This window comes from Tursiops truncatus, chromosome 4 (genome assembly GCF_011762595.2).
Source record: "Tursiops truncatus isolate mTurTru1 chromosome 4, mTurTru1.mat.Y, whole genome shotgun sequence".
In the NCBI taxonomy this organism is placed as follows: domain Eukaryota; kingdom Metazoa; phylum Chordata; class Mammalia; order Artiodactyla; family Delphinidae; genus Tursiops; species Tursiops truncatus.
This window is the reverse complement of record NC_047037.1, coordinates 98,471,003-98,491,268: the sequence shown is the minus strand read 5'-3', so window position 1 is coordinate 98,491,268 and position 20,266 is coordinate 98,471,003. Positions and strand designations below refer to the sequence as shown.

Here is a 20,266-nt window from a genome sequence, read left to right as displayed (position 1 = left end):
CCCTCAAGTGAGCATAGTGATAAACAGTTGATCAAAAGCTACCTTGGAAGTTCTGCCTCTGGGTAAGTTAGAGTAAGTACACTCCATCCTATCCCCACCAAATGCAACCATAAAACCTGCATAGACCAGGTATTTGAATGCATGGTCCAGCTACTTGAGGACTCAGAGTGGCAGTCAGATTGAAGAAGACCAGAATTTAACATACCACAAGACCAACAGTGAGTTTACCCGTATTTTCCCCTTTGGTAGCCCCTCTACTTGGGCTTAAGGCTGCTTAAAACCCAGAATTGGGATTCTGTGCAGACAGAGCTCCAGAGAAAACCTAATTTTGGCTCAAAGAGTGGGAAGGGAGTCTCCTAATGACCAGCAAAAATTAAGAAAATACTCCATTCTCTTTTTCTATGTTTTCTTGCACACCAGCTCTCAAACAACCTGAGGGTGTCAGCAGCAACAACAGTGGCAGTGGCAAACCCACAGACACCTAAAATTCTGAGGAAAGGGAACCTTCGTGTACAATCAGAGGAGCTGTGGTCCCAAGAGGATGTGGTAAATCCCATTGCTTTTGTTCTCTCTGTCTTCCCACTGCTTGGCCCCAGACGGGCATATTCATAGAAAGTGTGTGGTAGAGCAGGGCACATAAAGCCTCAGCTTTCTAGCTGGGAGGTTAAAAAAAAAAAAAGTAGGGGGAGCCCCTGGAACTAAAGTACAGAGGAGATTGGGAGACGGAAGAGATCAGCAAAGTAACCCCATAAAGTTGCTTATGAAATCTCAGTCTTGCCCTCAGTGTGGGTCTGAGTCCAAACGGCATACACAGACTTGGAGAAGTAAACTATGACCCAAATCCAAGATTAGCCACTGGGTGGCTCACACATGGCCTAGATATGAATAAAACTCTGGAGGTTTTTGAAAACAGAAATAACATTGAACTATGACTCCCACAAGGCTGGTTGGAACTTTTGACCTGAATCTAACCAGAATGAAGGCCTGCTAAAGAAAAATTATCAATAATCTCCATAGAATTTAAAAAAGAGGGACTTCCCTGGTGGTGCAGTGGTTAAGAATCCGCCTGCCAATGCAGGGGACACGGGTTCAATCCCTCGTCTGGGAAGATCCCACATGCGGCAGAACAATTAAGCCCATGCGCCAGAACTACTGAGCCTGTGCTCTAGAGCCCACAAGCCACAACTACTGAAGCCCACGAGCCACAACTACTGAGGCCTCTGTGCCTAGACCCCATGCTCCACAACAAGAGAAGCCACCGCAATGAGAAGCCCACGCACCACAACGAAGAGTAGCCCCCGCTCGCCACAACTAGAGAAAGCCCGCATGCAGCAACAGACCCAATGTAGCCAAAAATAAATAAATTTATTAAAAAACTAAAACTAAAAATAAGTAAATAATTAAGACTTAGACTCTCATTACATAATACTCAAAATGCCCAGGACAATCCGAAATTACTAAGTATACAAAACCCAGGGAAAATTCACATGGGAAAAGAAAAAGCTGATGCCAGTACCAGCATGACACATATTTGAGCTATCTAACAAAAACCTTAAAACAGCTACTGTAAAAATGCTCAAAGTAAGTTTGAACACAAATTTGGTGAAGGGCAGAGTGTACACATTTCAGAAGCTCAGCTTGAAAGCAGCCAGAGAAAATGACGTATTACTTATAGGGAAACAGCAATTTAAATGACTACTGATTTCTCATCAGAAATCATTGAGGCCATAAGGAAGTGGCACACCATTTTCAAATTGCTTAAAAAAAGAGAAGGACGGGAAGGAGGGAGGGAGAAAGAAAGGAAGGCAGGGAAGGACTCTCAACCCAGAATATCTAGCAAAAATATCTTTTAAGGATGAAGGTGAAATAAAAACACTCGGAATAAGAAAAGCAAGAGCATTTATTGCCACCAAAACTGCTCTAAAAGAAATGCTAAAGGAAGTTCTTCAAACAGATGGGAAATCTTACCAGAAGGAAACTTAAAGAACATCTTATGTTCTTTAAAACATGTTTGACAGTTGAAAACATTGTGTTATGTTTCAATGTATATAGTTGTAACATATACTACAACCACAAAATAAAGGAAAATAAAGGGTCAAATGTGGTGCTTTTCTACTCTTGAAGCACAAAAATATTTTTCTAAGTAGACTGTGAAAAATATGTTTATTGTAATACCTAAAGAAGCCACAAAAAACTATACAAAAAAATTAAAATCATAAGTAAGTTAAATACTGAAATATATTCACATGATCCAAAAGAAGGCACAAAAGGGGAAGCAGAGAAACAAAATATGGAGGGAACAAACAAAACATAATTGTAGACCTAAATCTAAAAATATTAAAAGTAAGTGGCCTAAGCATACCAATTAAAGAAATTGAATGGATAAAAGCATTACAAAACTATATTTATTTGCTTACTAAGTTACTGTCTGTAACCTCTCCCTCAACTAAAATGCAAGCTACAAGAGAGCACAATTTTTGTTTTATTCACTGCTGTGTGTGTAGTGCCTATAAAAGTATCTAGCATGTGGCAGTTACTCAATAAATGAATGCACAGAGAGATGAATGAATGAACTGCAAGTAATTCAATTCAAATATAATGATATAGGAAAGTAAAAAGGTAAGAAAAGGTTTACTATGCAAACACTAATCAAAAGAAAGCTGGAGTGCCTATATTAATATCAGACGAAGTAGATTTCAGAGCAAAGAAATTTATCAAGAATTAAGATGGGCGTTACATAATGATAAAAGGGTCAAGTTACCAGGAAGACAATATTTTTTTGTTTTGTTTGTATTTTATTTTATTTATTTTTTTATAAAGCAGGTTCTTATTAGTCATCCATTTTATACACATCAGTGTACACATGACAATCCCTATCTCCCAATTCATCACACCACCACCACCAGCCCCCGCTGCTTTCCCCCCTTGGTGTCCATACGTTTGTTCTCTACATCGATATCTCAGTTTCTGCCCTGCAAACCAGTTCATCTATACCATTTTTCTAGGTTCCACATATATGCGTTAATATGCGATATTTGTTTTTCTCTTTCTGACTGACTTCACTCTGTATCACAGTCTCTAGATTCATCCATGTCTCTACAAATGACCCAATTTCTTTCCTTTTTATGACTGAGTAATACCCCATTGTATATATGTACCACATCTTCTTTATCCATTTGTCTGTCGATGGGCATTTAGGTTTCTTCCGTGTCCTGGCTATTGTAAATAGTGCTGCAATGAACATTGGGGTGCATGTGTCTTTTTGAATTACGGACTTCTCTGGGTATATGCCCAATAGTGGGATTGCTGGGTCATATGGTAATTCTATTTTTAGTTTTTTAAGCAACCTCCATACTGTTCTCCGTAGTGGCTGTATCAATTTACATTCCCACCAAAAGTGCAAGAGGGTTCCCTTTTCTCCACAGCCTCTCCAGCATTTGTTGTTTGTAGATTTTCTGATGATACCCATTCTAACTGGTGTGAGATCATACCTCATTGTAGTTTTGATTTGCATTCCCCTAATAATTAGTGATGTTGAGCAGCTTTTCATGTGCTTCTTGGTCATCTGTATGTCCTCTTTGGAGAAATGTCTATTTAGGTCTTCTGCCCTTTTTTTGATTGGGTTGTTTGTTTTTTTAATATTGAGCTGTTTATATATTTTGGAGATTAATCCTTTGTCTGTTGATTCGTTTGCAAATATTTTCTCCCATTCTGAGGGTTGTCTTTTCGTCTTGTTTGTAGTTTCCTTTGCTTTGCAAAATTTTAGGTTTCATTAGGTCCCATTTGTTTATTTTTGTTTTTATTTCCATTACTCTAGGAGGTGGCTCAAAAAAGATCTTGCTGTGATTTGTGTCAAAGAGTGTTCTTCCTATGTTTTCTTCTAAGAGTTTTATACTGTCCGGTCTTACATTTAGGTCTCTAATCCATTTTTGAGTTTATATTTGTCTATGGTGGTAGGGAGTGTTCTAATTTCATACTTTTACGTGTAGCTGTCCAGTTTTTCCAGCACCACTTATTGAAGAGACTGTCTTTTCTCCATTGTATATCCTTGTCTCCTTTGTCATAGATTAGTTGACCATAGGTGCATGGGTTTATCTCTGGGCTTTCTATCCTGTTCCATTGATCTATATTTCTGTTTTTGTGCCAGTACCATATTGTCTTGATTACTGTAGCTTTGTAGTATAGTCTGAAGTCAGGGAGTCTGATTCCTCCAGGTCGGTTTTTTTCCCTCCAGACTGCTTTGGCTATTCAGGGTCTTTTGTGTCTCCATACAAATTTTAAGATTTTTTTGTTCTAGTTCCATAAAAACTGCCATTGGTAATTTGATAGGGATTACATTGAATCTGTAGTTTGCTTTGGGTACTATAGTCATTTTCACAATATTGATTCTTCCAATCCAAGAACATGGTATATCTCTCCATCTGTTGGTATCATCTTTAATTTCTTTCATCAGTGTCTTATAGTTTTCTGCATACAGGTCTTTTGTCTCCCTAGTAGGTTTATTCCTAGGTATTTTATTCTTTTTGTTGCAATGGTAAATGGGAGTGTTTCCTTAATTTCTCTTTCAGATTTTTCATCATTAGTGTATAGGAATGCAAGAGATTTCTGTGCATTAATTTTGTATCCTGCTACTTTACCAAATTCATTGATTAGCTTTAGTAGTTTTCTGGTGGCATCTTTAGGATTCTCTATGTATAGTATCATGTCATCTGCAAACAGTGACAGTTTTACTTCTTCTTTTCCTATTTGAATTCCTTTTATTTCTTTTTCTTCTCTGATTGCCGTGGCTAGGACTTCCAAAACTATGTTGAATAATAGTGGCAAGAGTGGACATCCTTGTCTTGTTCCTGATCTTAGAGGAAATGCTTTCAGTTTTTCACCATTGAGAATGATGTTTGCTGTGGGTTTGTCGTATATGGCCTTTATTATGTTGAGATAGGTTCCCTCTATGCCCACTTTCTCAAGAGTTTTTATCATAAATGGGTGTTGAATTTTGTCAAAAGCTTTTACTGCATCTATTGAGATGATCATATGGTTTTTACTCTTCAGTTTGTTCATATGGTGTATCACATTGATTGATTTGCATAGATTGAAGAATCCTTGCATCCCTGAGATAAAGCCCACTTGATCATGGTGTATGATCCTTTTAATGTGTTGTTGGATTCTGTTTGCTAGTATTTTGTTGGGGATTTTGTTGTTGTTGTTGTTTGCGGTATGCGGGCCTGCTGTGGCCCCTCCCGCTGCGGAGCATAGGCTCCGGACATGCAGGCCCAGCGGCCATGGGTCACGGGCCCAGCCGCTCCGCGGCACGTGGGATCCTCCTGGACCGGGGCACAAACCTGCGTCCCCTGCATCGGCAGGCAGACTCTCAACCACTGCGCCACCAAGGAAGCCCTGTTGGGGATTTTTGCATCTATATTCATCAGTGATATTGGTTTGTAATTTTCTTTTCTTGTAGTATCTTTGTCTGATTTTGGTATCAGGGTGATGGTGGCCTCATAGAATAAGTTTTGGAGTGTTCCTTCCTCTGCAATTTTTTGGAAGCATTAGAGAAGGATGAATGTTAGCTCTTCTCTAAATGTTTGATAGAATTCACCTGTGAAGCCATCTGGTCCTGGACTTTTGTTTGTTGGAAGATTTTTAATCACAGTTTCAATTTCATTACTTGTGATTGGTCTGTTCATATTTTCTATTTCTTCCTTGTTCAGGATTGGAAGGTTATACCTTACTAAGAATTTGTCCATTTCTTCCAGGTTGCCCAGTTTATTGGCAAAGAGTTGCTTGTAATAATCTCTTAGGATGCTTTGTATTTCTGCGGTGTCTGTTGGAACTTCTCCTTTTTCATTTCTAATTTTATTGATTTGAGTCCTCCTCCTCTTTTTCTTGATGAGTCTGGCTAATGGTTTATCAATGTTGTTTATCTTCTCAAAGAACCAGCTTTTAGTTTTATTGATCTTTGCTATTGTTTTCTTTGTTTGTATTTCATTTATTTCTGCTCTGATCTTTATGATTTCTTTCCTTCTGCTAACTTTGGGTTTTGTTTTTTCTTCTTTCTCTAGTTCCTTTAGGTGTAAGGTTAGATTGTATATTTGAGATTTTTCTTGTTTGTTGAGGTAGGCTTGTATAGCTATGAACTTCCCTCTTAGAATTGCTTTTGCTGCATTCCATAGGTTTTGGATTGTGGTGTTTTCATTATCATTTTTCTCTAGGTATTTTTTGACTTCCTCTTTGATTTCTTCAGTGATCTCTTGGTTATTTAGTAACGTATTGTGTAACCTCCATGTGTTTGTGTTTTATACGGTTTTTTTCCCTGTAATTGATTTCTAATCTCATAGCGTTGTGGTCTGAAAAGATGCTTTATATGATTTCAATTTTCTTAAATTTACTGAGGCTTGATTTGTGACCCAAGATGTGATCTATCCTGGAGAATGTTCTGTGCGCACTTGAGAAGAAAGTGTAATCTGTTGGTTTTGGTTGGAATGTCCTATAAATATCAATTAAATCTTATCTGGTCTATTGTGTCATTTGAAGCTTGTGTTTCCATATTAATTTTCTGTTTGGATGATCTGTCCATTGGTGAGGTGTTAAAGTCCCCCACTATTATTGTGTTACTGTCGATTTCCTCTTTTATGGCTGTTAGCACTTGCCTTATATATTGAGGTGCTCCTGTGTTGGGTGCATATATATTTATAATTGTCATATCTTCTTCTTGGTTTGATCCCTTTATCATTATGTAGTGTCCTTCCTTGTCTCTTGTAACATTCTTTATTTAAAAGTCTATTTTATATGATATGGGTATTGCTACTGCAGCTTTCTTTTGATTTCCATTTGCATGGAGTATCTTCTTCCATCCCCTCACTTTCAGTCTGAATGTGTCCCTAGGTCTGAAGTGGGTCTCTTGTAGACAGCATGTATATGGGTCTTGTTTTTGTATCCATTCAGCAAGGCTGTGTCTTTTGGTTGGAGCATTTAATCCATTCACGTTTGAGGTAATTATCGACATGTATGTTCCTATTACCATTTTCTTAATTGTTTTGGGTTTGTTTTTGTAAGTCATTTTCTTCTCTTGTGTTTCCCTCTTAGAGAAGTTCCTTTAGCATTTGTTTTATAGCTGGTTTGGTGGTGCTGAATTCTCTTAGCTTTTGCTTGTCTGTAAAGCTTTTGATTTCTCCATTGAATCTGAATGAGATCCTTGCCGGGTAGAGTAATCTTGGTTGTAGGTTCTTCCCTTTCATCACTTTAAGCATATCATGCCACTCCCTTCTGGCTTGTAGAGTTTCTGCTGAGAAATCAGCTCTTAACCTTATGGGAGTTCCCTTGTATGTTATTTGTCATTTTTCCCTTGCTGCTTTCAATAATTTTTCTTTGTCTTTAAGTTTTGCCAGTTTTATTACTATGTTTCTCGGCATGTTTCTTCTTGGGTTTATCCTGTATGGGAATCTCTGCACTTCCTGGACTTGGGTGGCTATTTCCTTTCCCATGTTAGGGAAGTTTTCAACTATAATCTTTTCAAATATTTTCTCGGGTCCTTTCTCTCTCTCTTCTCCTTCTGGGACCCCTATAATGCAAATGTTGTTGCGTTTATTGTTGTCCCACAGGTCTCTTAGGCTGTCTTCATTTCTTTTCATTCTTTTTTCTTTATTCTGTTCCACAGCAGTGAATTCCACCATTCTGTCTTAGAGGTCACTTATCCGTTCTTCTGCCTCAGTTATTCTGCTATTGATTCCTTCTAGTGTATTTTTCATTTCAGTTATTGTGTTGTTCATTTCTGTTTGTTTGTTCTTTAATTCTTCTACATTTTTGTTAAATATTTCTTACATCTTCTTGATCTTTGCCTCCATTCTTTTTCCGAGGTCCTGGATCATCTTCACTATCATTATTCAGAATTCTTTTTCTGGAAGGTTGCCTATCTCCACTTCATTTAGTTGTTTTTCTGGGGTTTTATCTTGTTCCTTCATTTGGGACATAGCCCTCTGCCTTTTCATCTTGTCTGTCTTTCTGTGAATGTGGTTTTTGTTCCACAGGCTGCAGAACTGTAGTTCTTCTTGCTTCTGCTGTCTGCCCTCTCGTGGATAGGCTATCTAAGGCTTGTGCAAGTTTCCTGATGGGAGGGACTGGTGGTGGGTAGAGCTGGCTGTTGCTTTGGTGGGCAGAGCTCAGTAAAACTTTAATCCACTTGTCTGCTGATGAGTGGGGCTTGGTTCCCTCCCTGTTGCTTGTTTGGCCTGAGGCGACCCACCACTGGAGCCTACCTGGGCTCTTTGGTGAGGCTAATGGCAGACTCTGGGAGGATTCACGCCAAGAAGTACTTCCCAGAACTTCTGCTGCCAGTGCCCTTGTCCTCATGGTGAGACACAGCCACCCCCCGCTTCTGCAGGAGAGCCTCCAACACTAGCAGGTAGGTCTGGTTCAGTCTCCTATGGGGTCACTGCTCCTTCCCCTGGGTCCCAATGTGAACACTACTTTGTGTGTGCCCTCCAAGAGTGGAGTCTCTGTTTCCCCCAGTCCTGTTGAAGTCCTGCAATCAAATCCCGCTAGCCTTCAAAGTCTTGATTCTCTAGGAATTCCTCCTCCCATTGCCGGACCCCCAGATTGGGAAGCCTGACGTGGGGCTCAGAACCTTCACTCCAGTGGCTGGACTTCTGTGATATAAGTGCTCTCCAGTTTGTGAGTCACTCATGCAGCAGTTATGGGATTTGATTTTATTGTGTTTTTGTCCCTCCTACCATCTCACTGTGGCTTCTCCTTTGTCTTTGGGTGTGGCGTATCTTTGTTGGTGAGTTCCAGTGTCTTCCTGTAGATGATTCTTCAGCAGTTAGTTGTGATTCTGGTGTTCTTGCAAGAGGGAGTGAGAGCATATCCTTCTACACCGCCATCTTGAAACAATCCTCTATTTGTACTCATTCTTCAATCCAACTCAAGTTCTCAAATCAATAATGAGTCCTACAAAATTTGAGACATCCCTTTTTCATTTTCCTATGACTCATACTTCTTTCTTCCTGGCAGTTTGTTGGGGTGGGGGTACGAGGAGGAACTCTCCAAAATCCGGAACTCCACACCGAGAAGACAATAATTTTAAATGTGCATTCACCTAAAAAACATCTTCAAAATACTTGAAGAAAAATTGACAGAGCTGAAAGAAATAGATCCACGGTAATAGTTGGTACTTCAACACATCTCTGTTAATAAGTGATAGAACCTGTAAACAGATGATCAGCAAGGTTATAAATGTCATCAAACTGCTATATTGAAATGACATTTATAGAACAACACTCAATCCAACAGCATCAGAATAGTACTTTTTTTGAGTGTATAGGGAATGAATCATCAAGATAGACCGTATCCTAGGTCATAAAACAAACGTTAAGAGACTTAAGACAATTGAAACCATTACAAAGTATGTTCTCTGACCATGAAGGAATTAAATTATAAATCAATGACACATTTAAAAATCTCTAAACACTTAGGAATTAAACAACACATTTCTCAACAATCCATAGTTCAAAGAGGATAATTCAAGGGAAATCAGAAAATATTTGTAACCAAACAAAATGAAAATGCACCATATCAAAACTTCTGGGATGCAACTAACAGCACTCCAAGGGAAATATATAGCATTAAATATATAGCATTAAATTAGAAAGAAATTATTTCAAGACAATAATCTATGCTTCTATGTTAAGAAAATTGAAAAAGACAAGAAAATTAAACCTAAAGCAAACAGATCAAAAGACATAATAAAGATTAGAGAAGAAACCAATGATATTGAAAAACAATAGAGAAAAATCAATGAAACCAAAAGCTGGTTCTTTGGAAGAAATAAACTACCATAGCTTTGAAAGGGGTTCTAGGCCCCTCACATATTCTCTTGTTTTCTGATCCTGATTTAGTTATTAGGTAAATCTCACTACTAGAAATAGAAAACACTTTATATGATAAAATCAGATTTTTGATGCAACCATGGGAGATTGAGGGATATTTTTCAAGGCCTTGACCAGCCATGTAAATCGAACTGTTTAGAAGATTGACTTAAGAACTGGAGACAGATAGTAAACAGCAGCATTGAACTATTTCTTATTCTGTGTTTTTGACAACTTGTTGTGTGTAGATATCTATGTAAATACACTATGTATGTATGTTTGAATCAGGACAGATTTAGGACTCTGAGAAGCTAGATAATTTTTCACAAAATTAATTTAAAAGAAGATTCTTTATATTTCTCCTTAGAAATTATAACTTATTAATACAAGTGATACCCTAAAGTTTCATAAAGCATTCATTCTCTGAAAAATACCAATACCTTTTAAGCTGTTAATGAGGTCTCCAAAATGTTTAAAATTTCATGCTTTTTGTTTCACATATGCACATTTTGGAAATCCTGGATGGTTATATTACAACAGTACTGATAATAAGTTTCATTTTCTGCTGTTAAATAAAGACCAAATGACATCATTTTGTACCCTATCCTAATATTTTACAGTAGGGTATGTAAAGAAAAGTGGGAGAATTGAGTAATCACAGTATTCACAATTATATAAACATGGCAAAATCAAAAGAACTTATCCATTATAATCAATATTCCATTCACTTTGCAAATAAGTATAGTAAGAAGATCCTATCTTTATATGTACCAACTTGCATGAGTTCATTTAGCCAATCAAAATAAGATATCAGGAATTAAAAATGGGTTCATTGATGGGACTTCCCTGGAGGTCTAGTGGTTAAGACTCTGTGCTCCCAATACAGGGGGCCCAGGTTCAATCCCTGGTCAGGGAACTAGATCCTGCATCCTACATGCCATAACTAAGAGCCCACATGCTGCAACTAAAAGATCCCACGTGCTGCAACTAATACCCAACACAGCCAAATAAATAAATAATTTTTTAAATGGGTTCATTGATAGCAAAGTAAAATAATGAAAATAATACTGAATGCAAATTATGATTCATTATGCCAATAATCAAATTGATAACAATTATAATATGAAGAAGAGATATAATTTCTTCTCTCATGTCCCTCTTACAATCCATCAGCAAATCCTGTTTCAAAAACAAAATCCAGAATCTGACCTCACACCCCCTTCACTAGAATTTCTCTAGTCCATACCACCATAGCCTCCTGTCTGGACCTCTAAATTCACTTCCTAGTCACTCCACTTCCCTTCTACCTCAACAACAATGTTCTCCCTTCGCAGCAACCAGTGTCATTTTTCTTTTTAAAAAATAGAACATATCACTCTCCTATTCTGAACCTTCCAGTAGCTCCCCATCACATGTAAAATAAAATCCAAAACTTTACCAGGGCTTACAAGGGTCCCTACCTCATGTGTTCCAGCTACATCTTTAGTCTCCTTCCCAATAATTTGCTGCACTTCAGCTTATTAGTCCTCAAATGAGCCAAGCCCATTCTCTTCTCAAGACCTTTGCATTTGCTCTTCCCTCTACCCAGAATACCTTTCCCTGGATCTTTGCATGTCTCACTCCATTTCATTCAAATCACTTCCTCAGAGGTTTCATCTCTAACTATCATATTCAAACCAGCAAATTCACCCTCCTCTATTCTCTTCTCCTGCTATATTTTCCTTAAAGCACTTTATCATGACCTGATATTATTATATATATTTCTGTATTCATTGTTGGTCTTTTACACTAGAACATAAATTTCACAAGTGCAGGGAATTTATTCACACCTTACATTCCAAGTGCCTAGGACACTGCATGGTATATATTGTGCCCACATTTGTTAAATGAATGAATATGTAAGCCAATATTATATGTAATTTTTACCTGGTCCACAGATTTTGGGGGCATATTAAATAAATTTGGAATGTTAGTGAAGGGTTTTTTTTTAATTTTATTGAAGTAGTCTTTATTTTTGTAAAACAGAAAAGAATAAAGAATAAAACAAGCAAAAACACCAATTATCCCTGTACCCAGAGAGTGTTTGTTAACATAGAGAAAAATTATACATACATAAGATTTTTCAAAAATTAACAGTACAGAAATGTAAATATTAAACAATGTCTCTCTTACCCACCTCCATGGTTTCCCCCCACCATCTCTCTCCCAAGAGATGTACCTATCACATATTTCTTATGTCCTTACAAAGAAAAGAAATTAAATTTTATGGCATATATAGATCCTTTGAAAATGTATACACCATATTGTTACTCTTTATCTTCCTTTAAAAATAAAATTAATAGTTAACTATACTTACTGGCATTTTCCATTTCATCTCTATTCTTTTTAATGGCTGCATAGTTCTTTGTTAATATGTACCATTATTTGTCTAATTTGTCCCCTTAAACATCTCCATTTTTTCTACCACTTTTTGTATCATAAGCACTGTGGCAATGAATTTTTTTTTCTTTGCTTAGTATTTGTTGATTTTTTTAAGTTTATTTTTTATACAGCAGGTTCTTATTAGTTATCTATTTTATACATATTACTGTATATGTCAATCCCAATCTCCCAATTCATCCCACCACCAACACCCCCACTTTCCCCCCTTGGTGTCCATACATTTGTTCTCTACATCTGTGTCCCTATTTCTGCCTTGCAAACCGGTTCATCTGTACCATTTTTCTAGATTCCACATATATGCGTTAATATACGATATTTGTTTTTCTCTTTCTGACTTACTTCACTCTGTATCACAGTCTCTAGTTCCATCCACATCTCTGCAAATGACCCAATTTCGTTCCTTTTTATGGCTGAGTAATACCCCATTGTATATATGTACTACATCTTTATCCATTCGTCTGTCGATGGGCGTTTAGGTTGCTTCCATGACCTGGCTATTGTAAATACTGCTGCAATGAACATTAAGGTGCATGTGTCTTTTTGAAATTATGGTTTTCTCTGGATATATGCCCAGTAGTGGGATTGCTGGGTCATATGGTAATTCTATTTTTAGTTTTTTAAGCAACCTCCATACTGTTCTCCATAGTGGCTGTATCAATTTACATGGAATGTTAGTGAAGGTTAATATTTGATTATGTTAGTCTAAATAAAATATTAAATTATTCAGTGATTAGCTATTTTTATTTTTATTTTTTATTTATTTATTTTTTTGCAGTACGCGGGCCTCTCACTGTTGTGGCCTCTCCCGTTGCAGAGCACAGGCTCCGGACGCGCAGACTCAGCGGCCATGGCCCACGGGCCCAGCCACTCCGCGGCATGTGGGATCCTCGCAGACCGGGGCATGAACCTGTGTCCCCTGCATTGGCAGGCAGACTCTCAACCACTGCGCCACCAGGGAAGCCCAGGACATCATTTTGAAAACATACTTTAAAATGATTCAGGGAATAAAAAAGTTCTTTGTACTATTCTTGTAGTTTTTCAATAAGTATGAAATAATTTCAAAATAAAAATTATCTTTACATAAAAATAATTTTATACAAAACAGTAATATAGAGTAAGTGGCATTTTACATAAGAAGAACCAGAATAGAATATAGTAGATATGAATAATTAATTTTCAAAAAAGAAAGTCTAAAATTGTATAACATAAAAATCAACGGCCTGAATATGTTGACAACTGCAAACAGTATGGGAAATGTGAATATATTTATTATATGAGTTATAGATCTCTTGAAATTTGTAGATATACTATTAGACAATACAGCACTGCTGCCAATTTTTAGAGGAAAAAAAACACTTTAACCACTAATCATAAACATGGACCAGGTGACTTCCTGGATTTCACAACAGAAATAATAACAACCTGACAAGTTAGAGTGAATTCAGTGAGAAAGGCAATTTACAAGAATGCCAAACAAATGTCAAACTGTTTTGGTTCTTGTATACACTTGATTTTGGTCCTAAATTAGATATTTGGTTAGTAGTAAGACTTCTCCATCCTGATTTACTGGTCTAACCTGTCTCAGTCAGTAATTGGCAGATATAACTCAGATTATGTAAATCGAGTTAGGATCAGTGCAGCAGTTTCTCTGCTTGCATATTTCTCATACTTTATTATTGTCGTCTACTTTTTAATTATGCTATTATTTTAAAGAATGAAGCAAGTAGTTCACTTAAAGGTAGTTTCATATTAACATACCAAAGCCCTTGAATATCCTTATGTTATACATATTATTTGATGATTCACAATGTAGTAGCACCCACTGACTGTAATGTCTCCTCACCAAATCAGATAGCAGATATTAATTATATGTCTATTGTTGGCCCAGTGTTGTATGCACTCCTGTTGGGCTTTGATACTGCTTTCTGACAAGTGTGACATTTCTAATATAAATGTTTCAACAGGTGTTTTAACTGGTTGTGGTTGCAGGACTTTCTGATCCATGTTTCTGGAGCCTGATTTGTGAAATCTATCCCTGACCTCAAGTACAGCCTGCCCAAGTGATACAGTTAGACACTTTCTTCTCCCCTTTTCCCATGTACGTATTTCTCACTTTTCAAATCTATCACACTGTCCTGTGATTTGTAACTGTCACTTAGTTCTGTTCTCCTTTTTTGAGACAATGTCTTGAGGTGGATCACATTCATATTCCAATCGCCAAACGCAGGGCCTGGAACAGGTAGAATGTTTATTGAACAGGTAGAAGGCCATAAAATAACTTTGTAGATGGAATATTGTTTTTTGGTTTTTCTTAATATATATTCCTCCCACCAACTTTCCTAATCGAGTTTGAGGCAGCTAACACTAGAAGAATGACTACTAGGTCAGTGATCTTGATCTAGACTCTATCTAGATCTTTATTTCAGAATTTTCCATTTTCTTATTTTTTGTTTTGTTTTTCTGAAATGTAGACTGATTAATAAACTTTTCAGTAAATACTTAATTTTTAAAAATTTCTCTGTCTACCTTCCTTACCTACTAAGGAAGAGTTTTCCAGTAGCTACTTTTTAAATTTTATTAAAAGATGCTTTTTATTTCTAACCTAGATTGTGTTTTATTTAAGCTGCAGAGACTACATATACCTACAGAATGTCTTTAAGTGGTAGGAAAAACTAGAATGAAAGTGGCAGAATTTAAGATGAATAAGTTAATTTCCATTCCCCTCAGACTGCATATGGTTTATAAAGTTGTGGTGTGGTCAGCTCTTTCATTTGATGATGTACATGACTGATCATTTGAAGTGGAGTTCCTGTTGAACCAGATAGAAATGGAATCATCATTTCTGGAGTTACTTAAATTAAGACCAACTGTGAAATTGATAAAAAAACAATTTGTTCATTTGATTGTCTTCCAGACTTGATAATTCAAAGTCATATGTCAATATATTCACCTGTAGGAGAAATAAACCAAATGACTTATGATGGAAACTGACTACCCAAAAGTACTTATTTGGAGAGTTGGAAGAAAGAAAAGTAAAGTAGAAGATAGGATGTAGAAATGAATGAAACTTAAGAATGGTTGTTAATATGAAATCAATTATAAGAATTACCTTTTTACTTTGATACTGGAGTCAAAATATTCCTATTGTAACTTCTTCTGTTTTACCTTTTTTTCATAGGTAACTCCTTTTACTATTTACCAATGAAAAGTTGATTGGAAGAGGTGAGGAAGGAATTCAGTTGCTAACACAGACTGATGGAAATATTTGATGTAGGCTGCTTTTGTTCATTATTTGCAAAACCAATTAAGTTACAGTTTGATAAATTTTTAGAAATTTTTCATAATGAAAGTGGAGGCATTGAGAATGTACTTACTTCATTTCTAAAAAATCAAAATTGTATCCTCTATAGTAACACTTGATTTTATAAGCTCCATATGGATTTTTAACTACATTTAGCAATCTTTTTAAGTGAAATTTCATGAAAATTTGTTAATGATATTATTACTTCATAACGGACTATGTAAGATTTCCATAGGTAAGTATCAGTACTTCATCACTCCAGATTATAAACAAAGTGAATAGACATCTAGTCCATTCTATACAAAGAAAATTCATGTAAAGGAAATGATGCTAATCTCAATTTTAGATTAGGTAAAGTCCCCATTTGAAAACTGTGGCTTATCTTACGTGACAGCATGTATCATTTCCAGCTGCTTTCTCTCTCTAATCAAAACATTTGCTCACAATAACAGCTGCCTCTATGCCTTGCTTTTAAACCATTTGCAGCAAATCAAACTGGGAACATGTCCATAGTAAGAAAACTCAGGATTCTGGGATATGTCTGTTCTCCAACTTCAAAATAAAAACAACAAGAAAGCTAATTCACAAACCAATTATCTTTTTCCTCTGAAGCTTTGTTTCATGAGCCCTAATAAACAAAATTTACAATAAACACTAAAATAGTACAGTCCAGAAATTTATAAACAATTGTTCTTTTCAAAATAAATCCATTTAAAATTGTATATCAGATATGTACAATACAGTGCATAACTTCTGTACTCATCAATTATTTTGAGAAAACAATATAGGAACTGAGTTTTGCAAATAATAGTAAATTATTATTCTGAGCCATTATCTGTGTCATCTGTATGAAGCTGCATTACTAAAAGTTAATAGTCTACATATGACTTTATATTATAGATAGCTTTTGACTCAAACAAAAGATATATCAAACTGAATTGGTATGAATAACTATTTTGGAATAGATTTTATAATCTATGTTTGCCAAAGAAATCCTTCTTCTATTTATATACCCTTTAGAATACAATGGTTTGGTATTAGCAAATTTTGCACTGTTTTAGATGAAAATATTTGTTAATGTTATAATTTTTTAAAGCATTCATTTCTCTTCATAAGTATCATCATCAATTTCAAGGGAAGAAAAGTAAATATAATTTAGGTCAGACTAACACATCTTAATTTAAGCATTAAAAGATGTGTGTTTGAAAGATGTCAATCTCCACATGTTCTGGAAATAAAAACCAGACAAACAATACAACAGAACTTCATGCATCCCATAGAAATCTGAATAACCAATTACTTAAAATTTTACCATCTGCTCTCATTGAAGCAGCAAGACTGAGGCATTTTCCCGTGTTACAAACCATGATAATCAGAATGTAACAGAATGAGAAATGCTAACATCATTTTCCCCCCTTCCTTATTTGCTGTTGTGTTTCTTAATGAAAACCTGGGCTATACAAAGGAAAGGGGAGGACGTTCCCCCGCCCCATCTCCTAACTGAGGGCTTATACCAAGTAATAGCTTTCTACTGCCCTGGGCAGCGTGACATTGCCTCATTTGGCCAGCTATTATTCTAGGAGGCAGCTAGTGAAGTGCCCCGATCCATCTGCTTGCTTTTCATGGACTGGTGCTTTCCTTGATGTTGACAGCTGTCTTAGTATTCCTGGGCCACCTGCCACATAGTAAATACTGTGCTCCAACATATATACAGAAGCTTATCCCTCTGGTGGACTTTTTAGAACAAAAAGCTTAACATTTCTAAACTACACTTGCATCTTTGTTGAAATGCTTCAGAGTCAGCACTTTGTCTTTTCTCATACTTTTGAGGAATACAGTGCTTGTACATTGGGAATGGTAGTTCAGTTACAGTGTGATGAACTTCAGCTTTTCTCAAACATCAAATAAGTATTGAATTGCAGACCTTTTGTGGAAGTCACGGTGGTCACAGGAGGCAGAGGGGAAAAAAGTTATCTCCTCTAGTGAGCCTTCCTGGAACCTTTTAGACTAAGTTGGGGTCCATCCTATTTATACCCATAGAAAGATTTTCCCTGTCCTACCTGCTTTGCTCCTCCGTTTACCCCATCAGACTTGCTCCTTGAGGGAAAGCACTGGTTTTTATTCATCACTGTATCTCTAAGAATGAGTGTGTATCTGACACATGGTTGGCACTCAAGGACAGACCAAGGTTTTAAGGTACGTGAAGATTTTTGCAATTTCTCTTTAAAGAGAAAGATTTAAAATTAAAAATAAAAATTAGATATAAAAGTGAATGAAGCCGCAACTACTGAAGCCCACGTGCCTAGAGCCCGTGCTCCGCAACAAGAGACGCCACCGCAATGAGAAGTCCGTGCACCGCAACAAAGAGTAGCCCATGCTCGCCGCAACTAGAGAAAGCCCGTGAGCAGCAACGAAGACCCAATGCAGCCAAAAATAAATAAGTAAAAATTTTTTAAAGTGAATGAAAAAATAAATCATACAAATTACCAATTTTAAAAGGTTGGCTAATACTACAAATATCACGAAGTCTAGAAAAACAGTATTTTTTCCATTAACTGCCTGGTATACCTCTATAATATTTTTTTCTTATACCTTTGTTGGTATACTCTTTGATAGCATTTCATATGACAATGATTTTCTAGTGTCATTTTCTGTACATATAATGGAAAGAGAATTCAGTCTTTCCTCAAATTTGATTGAGTGTATTATTGATAGAAGGGCCAGGTAAACATACAACACTATACACTCACATACACACTCATTGTTTGTGGTATTGCCACAGGTTTTTGCCCTACAAACAAAAATGCTGAAAAATTCTATTTTACATGATTTTCATTTAAAAAAAGTTTGCTGAATTTACAATTATAAAAATTATATACACTCCATTATTGAACATATTACTGTTATGAGAGAAATTACATCAATTAGAAGTGATTCTTTCTGTTCTGGTTTTGTCTTCTGATGCCTGAAATAATTTTCTACAACTCACCTTTTGCTGTTGTACATTTTGAATCTTGTTTCACCTCCACTACCCACACATATTTTCAGTGTTAGGGGAATTAGGATGTGTTTATGTAGTGATAATGTATCCTGGGTGTAATGCTTGGTGAGTTGCACAATGGACAAATTGGAATTTAAGCAGTAACAACTATTCTTTGGAGAAGCTGACAACCAAAAAAATATATCCTACTAAATCCAAACTGAATGTATCCCCAGCGCAAATTTCCCAGCAGATCCCAAAGTGCCCCCAATAACTCCAATACCAACTGACTCTAGGCATAAGGTGATGGAGGGAAAATCCAAGTGGAAAGAGATTGTGGTCTTAATTGCAGTTTAAATGTTTGCTTTTGTAAATTTGTAAATTTCATAAACACACACGACCAAGTGATCACATTCCTGAGTTCACACTGGAAGAGACCGTACCAGTGGGATGCCCTGAAGCTTCAGCTTCATCAGCTTCACAGTAAATGTGCTTCTACTGCAGATACTCATTAAATGTCTTCAGGAAAACTGAATGAACAAATGAAGGCAACTGTGCTAAATTAGCATCTCTAAGATCCTTACAACTCTAAAATTCAACTTTTTTACAGACTTCCTAACGTAATCTTAGAACTTAGTATTAAGAAATTTGTTATTATGAGTTTAGAATAGAAGAATGGAGGACATCTAGGAACTGATAAGTACTTGAAAAGTAAATAAATTAAAATTCAGGAATCATTAATTTATGGTTTTAAGCTAATTTTTCATAGACGAAGTTTGCCTTAATGGAGGCAGGACACCATGTATACTTACCTTACAATTCATTTAAATGCTTTGTTCTACCACAGGCTGGAGATTAGAATATCGTTAGACATTGTTTCCTTCGTGAAGTAGTTGCTTTTGAGGAAAAAAATATATATATAAATATTTATAAAATATAAATATAAATATTTATATATATACATCATGGGTCTGTATTGGACCAACTGTTCATTTTAGGGGCCTCTAATAACATTTATATTATCTTATACCTTTGCAAGCTGTTTATTAATAGAAGGGATTCTAGCTGAATGAACATTAGCATTATTTCTACTACATATACTATCACCACCAATACTATAAAAAGTTTCTATATGAATGAAGGACTTTACCCATCATGATTCTATGCCTTCTCATTTACCAAGGATAGTGGTTATTGAAAGAATATGACTATCACAGCATTCTCCTTGACAACTATTTTTTAGAGAAATTCCTTTCTTTAAAAAAAAGCATTATTAGATAAAACCATAACTCGGTAATAAATCTTACTGTGCCCAGTAAGTTTTTATCCCCAGAAAGACTTCCTGAAAATCTACCCTCTGGGTAGGTATTAGGGTGTAGGGCTTGCTTTGGTCAGTACAGTACAGTACAAGTGGTGGACACATCTGGTAGTTATTTAACATTCCTTTGGGGAGATTAATTCTCTAGCCCTTCTAGATGGAGGGAATGGTTTGCTTCATACTTTCTTTGCTTTCATATTCTCTGGGCTTTCTGGTAAGCTGGCCTTTAATGGAGATTCTTCCCTAAAATAATAAGGCTCGAATTGGGAATTTTACTTGTCTTATTCTAGTGTATTAATCTAGCTTTTCCCTTTTTTCTCAGACTCACAGAGAGGGAAGAAAGATTTGCAAAAGAGAAGGTGCTG

At 36.3% G+C, this 20,266-nt stretch overlaps 1 protein-coding gene across 1 annotated transcript in view; it reads left to right on the top strand.

The window, feature by feature from the left end:
- ARL6 (ARF like GTPase 6) overlaps positions 1–19,455 on the top strand; it is a 78,927-nt gene extending 59,472 nt beyond the window's left edge. Inside the window, exons 9-10 of the transcript XR_012331557.1 lie at positions 13,078–14,400; positions 15,481–19,455. The gene's annotated coding sequence lies outside the window, so the exon portion shown is untranslated. The remainder of the gene's footprint in view (positions 1–13,077; positions 14,401–15,480) is intronic.
- Positions 19,456–20,266: the final 811 nt, after the last annotated feature.